The sequence below is a fragment of the Mauremys mutica genome, chromosome 12 (genome assembly GCF_020497125.1).
Source record: "Mauremys mutica isolate MM-2020 ecotype Southern chromosome 12, ASM2049712v1, whole genome shotgun sequence".
NCBI lineage: Eukaryota > Metazoa > Chordata > Testudines > Geoemydidae > Mauremys > Mauremys mutica.
Genome location: NC_059083.1, coordinates 12,577,371 through 12,589,203, shown reverse-complemented (window position 1 = coordinate 12,589,203; position 11,833 = coordinate 12,577,371).

Below are 11,833 nucleotides of genomic sequence, written 5' to 3'. Positions count from 1 at the left end.
GCTAAGCAGCGGGAAAAACCAGCTTCTTCTCGCTAGGCTGCACAGCAGGGACCAAGAGCAACGTCAGAACTGGTAGGTCTGGGGGTTCGTACCCCCCACCATCCTGCTTCTCTCCTGTCCTCTCCTCCCACTAAGAAAGACACCTTTCCTCCGTCTCCCCCAGATGTGGGGATTTCCCCCCTCCCACCTCCTCCCCTGGTCTGGATCCTGCTCCTTCTGTCCCTGTGCCCCCTTCTTTCTCTCTTCCCCCACTGCAGGACCCTCCCCGCTCCAGCCCCAAGGCCATTCCCAGCATCCTTCCCCCCGGCCCTGGACCCAGTTGGAGTGGGACTGAGAGAGAGAGCCAGCCCCCAACTTCCCCAAGAGGCAGGGGTACAGGCAGCTGGGGTGTTCCGGCTTGGGTAGGGGGTTGGGCCAGCTGTGCTCTTCCTCTCCTGCCACACACAGGATAGAGATACAAGGGGTTCCGACTTACGCAAAATTCAAATTCTGCGAGGCGTTCTGGAATGGAAATGCTTGCAGGGCCGGTGCAAGGGTGTTTCACGCCCTAGGCGAAACTTCCACCTTGCGCCCTCCCCTGTCCCCGAGCCCCTGCCCTGAGGCGCCCCCCCGCGGCAGCTCCCCCCCTCCACCCTAAGGCACCCCCGCTACGAGCACCCCAAGCACGCCGTCACTGCTTCACTTCTCCCGTCTCCCAGGCTTGCGGCGCCAATCAGCTTAGGCACCGCAAGTCTGGGAGGCGGGAGAAGTGAAGCAGCCACGGGGTGCTCGGGGAGGAGGCGCGGCAGGGGTGAGCTGGGGCGGGGAGTTCCCCTGCATGCCGCCCCCCCTTACTTGCTGCAGGCGGCCCTCCCCGCGCTCCCCTGCCCCAGCTCCTTCTGCCTAAATGCCGGCGGTAACCGGGGCAGATGAATATCCAGCCGCCGCAGTCACTGCCAAAGAAAATGGTGCCCCCCAAATCCTAGCGAGGCGGTCGCCTAAATGGTTGCACCGGCCCTGAATGCTTGTGTAAGTCGGGGAGCTTCTGTACAAAAAGTTTGAAAACCACTGATTTACATACTATTTCTGAACACGAAGGATACAGCCTTCCTTTTCGTTGACCACATTTTATATCTTAGAGTCTCCTCTTTGCCAACAGGAGAAAATTACACCTACTTTAGTGTGCAGCTGCAATTCCATCCCTCACACTAGAGAGATTTGTCATTATTATTGAAATCAAAATGGAAGAATCTAGACCTATTTCATAAACATATCAAAAAGTACTTTTTAGGAGCTAAAATTAGACGTAAGACATTTCTCATCCGTAAAAAAGTAAATCAAGTTTAGTCTGGACAAGCAAGTAACTTCTGCAGATATTTCAATTTTCCCAAAATTTTTTATTTTTTTCCCTGAAAAAAAACCCCAAACCTTTTTTCCCCCATGCCCTCAAATTTCCAGAAATTTTACATCCCTCATTGAGATTCCAGAGCACAAAACGCAAACCCAGCCCAATCCTCCCCCTGCCTTTATTTATGGTTAGTCCACTTCTTTCTTCATATTGATGGGTTTATTTCAGTGCTTCGTGGCTCCCAACCGGGCAGTCCGAGAATTCCCACGCCAATTGTGAACAAAGCTTCAGCCTCAGCATGGACTTCCGTGTCCGTTGCAGAGAAGAGATATCCCTCCTAGACCTCCTGCTGAAGAAGAAGGAGTTGGAGAAGAAGGGGCTGATGACGGAGGGCTTGGGTGCCTGTTTTTGCCAAACCTTGGAGTTGGTGGCCAGCTCCCAGAAAACCCACCAGGATGATTGGATTTTGAAGAATGCCAGGCTCATCATCCAGGCAGATGGGAGCTGTTGGGAGTTCTTATCAGGAAACGCTGACCAGCTCTTGCTGGTGTGGTATGACCAGCACAAGAAGGTGGTTCAGATTAACCGCCCAACTCCGACGTTCTATGATTAAAATATGACCATGTAGGTCATTGTTGCTACCACTGTTATCTAATTACAACAAGTCTTGTACAAAGTATGTCAAGTAAGGTTTCTATGGAAAGGGTATAATTTGCTGAATATGATTATGCTATTTGTATGCATGTATCGTTTTTGTATCGGAAGTTATGAATATTAACTATGTATCTGGATTTCAAATGTTTGCTCCTGTGGTAACACCCACAAGGCACTTAGCCTGCACATCTGGAAGGGACTATTCAAATGGCTGATCAAGGAACACTTACCTCACAATGGACCATGGGAGATGCCCATCTACACTTAATGGACTTTCCTGTGAACATTCTAACGAGAGTATGGTGGATCGCCTCTATTATGACTAAGCGAAATCATGCATGGACATGTGACTTGCCCATGTGACTCCAAAGACCATCTTGTTCCCTGTAATTTTCCATGATGAGAACAATGGGTTTCCCCTCACTTGAGATAAGCTATAAACAGCCCTGGAAACATCTCCATTTTGCCTCTTTCCTGCTCAAACCTCTGGACTATGGACTTATACTAATGGGAGCATTCTAACCAAAGGACTGAGGACCTTCCAATGACTTGGAAGCAGCCGGAGATTTAACAAGCCAGCAGTTTATTCCATCACTGCTACAAGCCTGATCCAAGAAATTTTCAATTATTGTATGTATTTGATTCCTTTATCCAATTTTAACTCTCACCTTTCTTTTTATAAATAAACCCTTAGATTTTAGATACTAAAGGATTGGCAACCGTGTGAGTATTAGGTAAGATCTGAGTTATATATTAACCTAGGTATGTGGCTGGTCCTTTGGGATCAGAAGAACCCTTTTGTTTGATGACATTGGTGTTCAATAACCACTCATCATTAAGTCTAGTTTTTGGGTGTTGAATCCAGGACTGGAATACCTAAGGAGGCTGCATTTCTAACTTCTTGGTAGCCAGTGTGGTGAGACGGAAGTTTACTTTTGTTGCTGGTTTGGTATATCTTATGGGAGAATAACCACCAGTTTTGGGTGTGTATCTGTCCTTTTTCCCCGCAGCTTGTCCTGAATTTGGTATTCTCGGTTGTGAGCCGCAGAGGCACGGTGACACCAACCTAGCAAGGAAGGTGATCACGCTGGATGGACCCCACCTTATGCACCTTCTCCTCCCTGCACCTAAATAAATGCCCATGGCACCTTCAAACTGGAATCGGCTTCTTGGTGATATTTATAGTAGGGCTCCCTGCAGCACAGCGCCCCCTAGTGCTTTTCTAAGAAATTGGGGTCAGTGTTGATTGTGAGGGGACAGTGCTCCCTATTGAGCCCCCCACCCTGCAGCTCAGCGCCCCCTAGTGCTGCACTGAAGCCTTGCAGTCAGCAGGAAATCATGGAAGAGACAACGAAAACAGGACAGACAGTGCTGTGCACTGGGTAGCTGAAGACGAATCCTGGGACAACGGGTTAGCCTGGGCCAAAAAATAAATAAATAGTAATGCTAATATGGGATTCAAATGATAAAGAATGAAAGGATAGGGTTAATGTTAGTCAGCATGGTTTTATGGACACTAGGTCTTCTCAAACAACCTTGATTTTGTTCTTTGATAAGATTACCAGCTTGATTGGTAAAAGTAGCTGTATAGATGCAATAACCTCGAACGTTGATAAGGCTACATTGAGTTAGTACCACATGACTTTTTGGGCACACACATGAGCTCTCCAGATAGAGCACACGTGAAATGGATGAAGAGCCGGTGAACGAACAGATCTCACAAAGTGGTCGTCAGCCAATGGGGAGGCCTTTCCAGGTGGGGTTCTCCAGGGACCAGGCCTAGACTTGACACTGTACAACATTTTCAGCAATCGACTGCAAGTACGTCGCTGCTGGGAAAATTTGAGGAAAACTCAGGGATGGTGGAAGCTTCTTAACAGTGGAGGGGGGGGACACTGGTGCCCAAACCATGGCCCCACCCTCTGCACCACCCCTTTTTGCTCAGCCCCCGCCCCCACGCCGCCCCTTCTCGCCAAGGCCCCGCCCATTCCCCCCGTCACCCATCCTTAGGGCCAATAACAAGTGGAAGGGCGTAGCCATCCCTCTTTTAAAAGTGGGGGACCCATGGCTTTTGCCCCTCCCCCCATGTTCTCTGGGCTAAACGTGTGTCTACCCTTTAATCAGATGCCCCTTTTCCCAGCACTTTCCCACAGCTGCTTTCTGTGTCTTACCAGCCTTCTCACAACCAACCATCGCCTGGAAACTTCCTGGTCTCAACTCCTCTGCTATCACAGGCGTTGGAGCTGCATATTGATTTAAAGAGACACGGTTACTTTCCAAAGGCCTATCAGGACCAGCGTCCTGAAAAAGTGGGACCTGGATTGGGGTACCCTCTGTCACCCCGCTCTCTGTCCCCAAGAAGTCAGCTGCGTGACTGCTCCCCTCTGGGTGGTCAGTTCCCTCTCAGAACCTGAGTCCTGGTGCACAGATGTTGAATTAGCCATTCCGTCCTGGGCTGCCTCTCCCAAATGACCAGTGAGGAGACATTTATGTGCCTGCGCTATTCCTTCCCCGGGAGGTGGGCTAGGCAAAGCCAGTTGCTTACAGGATTGCTCGTCTCCTACAGCATCTCAGCCTTTCCAGGCGACTGTCCCCCCTTTCAGGAGGCGGATCTGTCTGGCCTACCCCCAAGTTTCACCTCACTGAAAAATGACTTGCTTACAAGCTCAGACATTAAAAATACAGACATGTCACAGCCACTAGTACTGAAAAACTGCTGCCGTTCTCATTTTGACCACAGAATTATAAAATCAAGCAACTGGGAGATAAATATTGTACTGCCCTTTCAGTGTAGCATATAGAGCAGTATGAACAAGTCATGATCTGTCTGAAATTTTAGTTTGTACTGACTTGGCCGGAGCTTTTTATGCAGCCTGTTGTAAAACCAGGCAAATATCCAGGTGAGTTGATGTATCCCCCCACGGAAGAGCCCCTGGTTGAGAATTACTGTCGTACATGACATGCTTTATATGAAATAGGACATAAATATATGACAGGAGTGAATATGGGGGTTCCAGGGTGCTGCTCTGAGGTACAGAGTGCCACATCCTGCCCCAGCCAGGCCTGCGAGGTGCAGGGCAACTCAAAAGCAGGGCGGCCTCCCCTGTGTTGGGGGGGCGGAACGGGGACTTGTCCTGGCCACTGACACTCTGCAGGAACTTAATCAAAATCGGGAAGAACAGGTTAAAAAATAAAACCCGTTTTTTCCCCTATCGAAATTCAAAAATTTTAAAATGAAACATCGAATTCTGCCGCGCCCGGGTTTAGCACAGCCCCAGCATCAAGCACCTGGGCCAGAGCAAACAGCCGATGCCGTCCAGCTTAAACACCCGCCCTGCCCAGCCTCCCAGTGGAGATAAACACATTGGCGCCCTGAATGATTTATCAACCAGACAAATAATGGGTGTGGCAGCAAAGCAGGAGTTCACTCAGCCTCTGGCATGCAGGGGATAGTGGGGTTCCCTGCTATGGGATGACGGGGAATGCAGCACACAGCAACTCTGGTGGGGGGGAAGTGGGGGACCCTGGTATGAAGCATGCAGGGCAGACAGATCCCTGGGCATTGAGGGGAGGGGCGATGGCAGGGCACACAGAACCCGTCACATGGGGCACGAGGGGGGATGGGGCACAGTGAACCACTAGCATTGGGGTGAGAATGGGGGCACACTGGAAAACAGGGAGGGGAGAATAAGGGTGACAATAAGGGGAAGCTCTGGGTGAGCAGCAGGGACATAGATGGAGTTGGGGGCGGTGGAGGAATGGAGCTCCAGGAGCACACACCCCCTTCCCACTAATGCACATATTGCACTGTGTTATCATCAGCGAAGGCAGGTCAATGAATGCACCCGGCACATGGAGCGGACAACAGGGGGGGCTGGGTTGGCCTTTCGTTTCTGGGGGCCCCGAGAAAAGGTCTGGCTCCCGCCCAGATCAGTTTTCCCCTTATCGTCTGGCTCCACGCCCTGCCTGGTTACTCAATGGCGTCTGGCTGAATGTCACCCCATCCCACGTGTCACAGGGACAGAAAATCACAGGCTAAGCAGACAGAGCAACAGACGCCTTTTCTTCGCAGTTTTGTGCGGAAGTTTCCTGGCGGCAAAGGAGCTGGTAGGTCGTGGAGCTTGTACCCTGTCTCCCCCCGCCCATCCCGCATCTCTCTGGCCCCCTCCCAACTCCCCTGAGAAAGTTACCTTTCCTCCTTCACCCCTAAATGGGAGCATTTCCATGCTCCCTGCCCTCCACCCCCTAGGCTGTCTCTCTTCCTCTGCTGTAGGATCTCCCCACCCCAACCGTGGGATTTCCAAGAGTCACCCTCCTTCCCCCCTGCTTCCCACCCCAGTAACTGGGTACAGTTAACATCAGGCAACACTGAGCTGTGAGGCTGGGGAAGTGTGTTTGTGTGTGTGTGTGCACACGCACCCGCGTGCGTGCTCTTCCTGGCTCTGGGAGGGGAGTGAGGTCTACTGGTTAAAGCAGGGGGGATTGGGAGTCAGGACTGCTGGGTTTTATCCCCAGCTCTGGGAAGGGAGTGGTATTTATTGTGTGACAAAGTTCCTCCTCTACCTTGGTGGGTCCTGCACTTATTGGTAGATCTGCTCACCTCAGTGATCTTCCCCACAGTCTGGGTCAACTCCTCCTGTGTCTGATCAGGAGTTGGGAGGTTTGGGGGGAACCCGGGCCCGCCCTCTACTCCGGGTTCCAGCCCAGGGCCCTGTGGATTGCAGCTGTCTATAGTGCCTCCTGGAACAGCTGCGTGACAGCTACACCTCCCTGGGCACTTCCCCATGGCCTCCTCCAAACACCTTCTTTATCCTCACCACAGGACCTTCCTCCTGGTGTCTGATAACATCTGTACTCCTTAGTCCTCCAGCAGCTCATCCTCCCAGCTCCTCTCACACACTTCCTCTCCTCTGGCTTCCCCCGCCCGCCTGCCTGACTGGAGTGAGCTCCTTTTTAAACCCAAGTGCCCTGATTAGCCTACCTTGATTGGCTGCAGGTGTTCTAATCAGCCTATCGGCCTTAATTGGTTCTAGCAGGTTCCTGATTAATCTAGTGCAGCACCTGCTCTGGTCACTCAGGGAACAGAAAACTACTCATCCAGTGACCAGTATATTTGCCCTCTGCCAGACTCCTGTACCCCACTGGCCTGGGTCTGTCACAATTGTTAGAGTGGGGGTGTGTGGAGGGGCTGGGAGTCAGGATTCCTGGGTTCTATCTCCAGCTCTGGGATGGGACTGGGTTCTAACAGTTACAGATATACACTCTATGCATGTACAGTGCTTAGTCAAATAAGCCCTCCCTCTTGGGTGGGGTCTGTAGGCAGTGCTGTAAGTATAGAGAATACAAGAAATAGGAGGATAATGGGATTCCTTATCAATGTGCTGTCCTTTCACACCCTTTCTCCCCGCAGATGGGTAGTGGTATTTCCCAGGCTCCACCCACAACCAAAACCTCACCCACTCACAACACCAGCACAAACTGGTGGATCATCAACCCATGCTAGTTCCTCTCTGTTCTTACATGCTTTGATCACCATCTGCAAACTTGATGTTTGAAGGGTGGTCACTAGGGTTCAGAGTCAACATTCCACCGTGGTGAAGGCGGCAGCCTCTCGGAGCGACTGACCCGGGCTGTCTGCAGACTCAGGCATCACTGCGTCAGTTACACCGACTCCACATTTGGGATGTTTACTTCGCTGCTGAGAGGACTAGAAACTAACTTTTTTCTTTTGCACAAAAGATGAGATGCTGCAGCACAGTAGGACTCCCCCTCCCCCCCCTTAATCCATGGCGATTTCCCCACACACAATGCATCGATTTATTTCAGTTCTTGGCAGCCTCCAACCAGGCGGTCGGGGAATATTTGTGCTGGCTGTAAAGGAACCTTTGGCCTCAACATGGAATTCACCGTTGAATGCGGAGCGGAAGTGACCCCCATAGACGTCCTCAGGAAGAAGAATGAGCTGGAGGAGAAGGGGCTGATGACAGAAGGTTTAGCTGCCTGCCTCAGCCAGGCCATAGATTTGGTGGCCCGACAGAACCCCAGGCAGTACTGGCTCTGGAAGGACGCCAGGGTCATCGTCCAGGGAGACGGGTGCTGGCTGGAGTTCCGAACAGGAAACGCCAGCCAGCACCTGTTGGTGTGGTACGACCGGCACAAAAAGGAGGTTGAAGTCTCCTTCCCGTCCTAGGCTGGGAAGCAATCATGCCAGATGGTCCCTCTCCTCGCTGGCCTTAAATAAATGCCCCAACTGGAATCGGCTTCTGGGTGGTATTTATTGTAGGGCTCCCTGCAGCACAGCATCCCCTAGCCCCACGGGAGTCAGCATTGACAGTGATGGGCGTGACATACCCAGGGGACAATCCAGACTAATGAGCAACTGTACCACCCTTGCTCTGCACCCTTGGGTGCCGTACAATGCCTTACTGAAGGAGCTCCCACCTGGGCTGCTCACAAACAGCCTGCCAGCCACACCCTGAATGTGTGTGTGTAACTGCAGCCTGCCAGACACACTTGGGTTACAGTCTGGCTCTGACCAGCCTGGGTTGTACTGCAGGGTGACCCCAACACACCCTTAGCCTTAGATTTCCCCCCAGAAATGTATGTCCTGTACTGCCCAGCTCTCTCCCGGACAATACAAGTTTATATAACGTCCGTTATTTCCCAGACACCTCAAGTCCAACAAGATAGATTAGATAAAACAATACAAGTTTATTAACTACAAAGAGAGAGGTTTTAAGTGAGTAGACGTCATGAGGCATAGAAGTCAGAAAGGGTTACAAGAAAAATGTAGCTAAAACTCCACTCAATGCCTCACTTAACAAACTTTGTTAAATTTGAAGCAAAGTTTTTCTCACCACCTGCTCTCAGCAGTCTTACTGGACAAACTTCTTAGGTCAGGACCCCAGCCCCAGTTCTGTGGGTGCCTCCTTTGTTCCTTCTGGAGTAGTGAATCAATGGTCAGAAAGAGAGAGAGAGGAAGGAGGAGGGGCGCCTTGGGGTGTTTGTCCCTCATTTTCATAGTGTTGTCCTGGTCTTAGAAAACATTTCCAGCTGAGTTATAGGAGACAGCGAGCGACCAAGAAAGGCTGTTTTCTGCTGTTCTTTCTCATCTGCTTGCGGTTCCTTTTCTACCGATTCCTGCTTGATAATTCTGTTTGCTGCTTAAATGCAAATTAAGCAGAGCACACATCTCTTTGTTTAGGACAGACCTGTTTTCCAACCTCTGTCTGGGCAGGGCTGTGGTTTGGAACATGTGTTAACCAGACCATACAGGGGCGGCTTATAATTTCATATATAAGAGACGACTAAGGGGGGATATGATTGAGGTCTATAAAATCGGGACTGGTGTGGAGGAAGTAAATTAGGAAGTGTTATTTACGCCTCATAACAAAAGAACTAGGAGTCACCAAATGAAATGAACAGGCAGCAGGTTTACAGCAAACAAAAGGAAGTATTTTTTCACACAATGCACAGTCAACCTGTGGAACTCCTTGCCAGAGGATGTTGTGAAGGCCAAGACTATAAGAGAGTTCAAAAAAGAACTAGATAAGTTCATGGAGGCTATTAGCCAGAATGGGCAGGGATGGTGTTTGCCATCTGTTTGCCAGAGATAAGTGGATGGGTCACTTGATGATCACCTTTTCTGTTTGTTCCCTCTGGGGCACCTGGCATTGGCCACTGTTGGAAGACAGGATACTGGGCTAGATGGACCTTTGGGCTGACCCACTATGCCGTTCTTAGGTTCTTATATGGTGTTGCCACACCTATTTTACCATGACAATAATGTCCAGCAAATTATGAGTTTTCAAATGATACCTCACAAAGCATACTTGTACAAAGATTATTGTAATAGTGTGCAAGGGGTGAATACAGGGGTACAGTCTGTCACAAGGGGAGAGGGCCCCTTCTCCATGCAGCCCACCAACCCCTAGTACTGTTCTAGGGTATTGGGGTCACCACTGAGTGTGAGGTGAGAGTGCCCCCCTACTGAGCCCCCTACGACCTGCAGCTCAATGGCCCCTAGCACTGTTCTAGGGAATTGGGGTTAGCACTGACTAAGAGGGGAGCGCACTCCCTTTAAATACACATCTTGCTATATGTGTACATCAGAGATGGCGGGTCAAAGAAATGCACCTGGCCCCTGGCACAGAAGCAGGGAAGGTTTGGGGTGGGCCTTACTTCCTGGGAGAGCTCGTGCCACAGTCTGGGACCAGCCCCCGAGGAAGCCCCATTTCCTACCCGAAGCAGCTGTCTCCTTGTCGTGGACAGAGCCTGAGGTGCGGTCTCCATTCCCGAGCTTTAGGTGATATTTGAGATGTCATATGCGGGTCTGGGTGCATGAGCAACCTGAAAAGGGGGATCCCATTGTTTCCCAGTCGTCCAATCAGCCTCTAGCTTTTACATCACCACTTGAGACGGGAGGCAGGGAGGGGCAGGAAGGAAGGGGAGAGGTTGGAAGAGAGGAGCGCGTGTTGCGAAGAAAAATGGGTGTGAGAGGAAATGTGCTATAGTGAAAGAACCAATAGCATATGGAATGTAATTCCCCCTGCTCTAATCTGCTCTATCTGGGGATAGAACCCAGGAGTCCTGGCTCTCAGCCCCCCTGCTTTAACCCACTAGACCCCACTTCCCTCCCAGAGCCGGGGATAGAACCCAGGAGTCCTGACTCCCAGCCCCCCCTGCTTTAACCCACTAGACCCCACTTCCCTCCCAGAGCTGAGGATAGAACCCAGGAGTCCTGACTCCCAGCCCCCTCTGCTTTAACCCACTACACCCCACTTCCCTCCCAGAGCTGGGGATAGAACCCAGGAGTCTGGACTCCCAGCCTCATAAGACAACCACTAGGGCCAACCCTTAGATTAGAGGAGTGACCTTGCGGGCCTGGCCTCGCCCCACAGCTCCAGCCCCAACTTCTGTTTACAGAGACAGCTGCACCTTTCCCTTCCCTTAAACAAAACGGAGTCACAGAACCTTGTAACCATCTCCCCTGCTCTGCTCAGATCAAGGCCCCAGAGTCAGCCGGCTGGGAGTCCCAGGTCAACCGCAGCTGGGGAGAGCTGTACACGCTGGATAAAATTGAGCCAGATAAATTGGTGTCCCGGCCCCTTGGGGGCTGGGGTAGGGTGACTGATGGTGAATCTCCCCAGGCCCCGGGGAAGGAGCTGGCATCCACATGTATGAGCCAGCTCCAAGTCAGCTGAGTGCTGCAGGTGGGTGCCCCTAGCACTGGAGTCTAGTGGTCAGAGCAGGGGGGAGGGGCTGGGAGCCAGGACACCTGGGTTCTAGCCCCAGCTCTGGGAGAGGAGTGGGGTCTAGTGCGTAAAATTGGGGAAGAGAGGTTGGAAGTCAGGACTCTTGGGGGCAATCCCCAGGTCTGGCAGGGGGTCATAGGGGACGGAGTCTCTGGTACATTCTCTGTTTCTGCACCTCTCTTTCTCTGGTTCATGTACTGGAGAACAACACGGTGACCTAATCCCTGGGGAGAACAGCCCCAGACGCTGCCAGGAGTGGAGTCACCATTGATGGGACCCCAGTGCAGGTGGGGCGGCCAGGGAGGGATTTAGGACTGGAGAGACTAAGCTCACCTCTGCCCCCTGGAGGGCAAATCCATTGCAGCCGCAGAGTGAGGAGCACCAGCTGGGGGCGCTGTGTGCAATCACAGAGGCCAGGTCATGTGTGGTTGATCCCATGCTGGGTGGGGGTCAGACCCTCCGTGTGTCCTCAGCTCCTGCTCTTCACGCTCTACCCCTGCAGGAGGCGCTGCCCCCACCACACCCACTCATGCAGCGCGAGGAAGCTCTCCCAGAGGGGAGCGGCACAGTGGCCGGGGTGTGCACCAAGGGCCTGAAC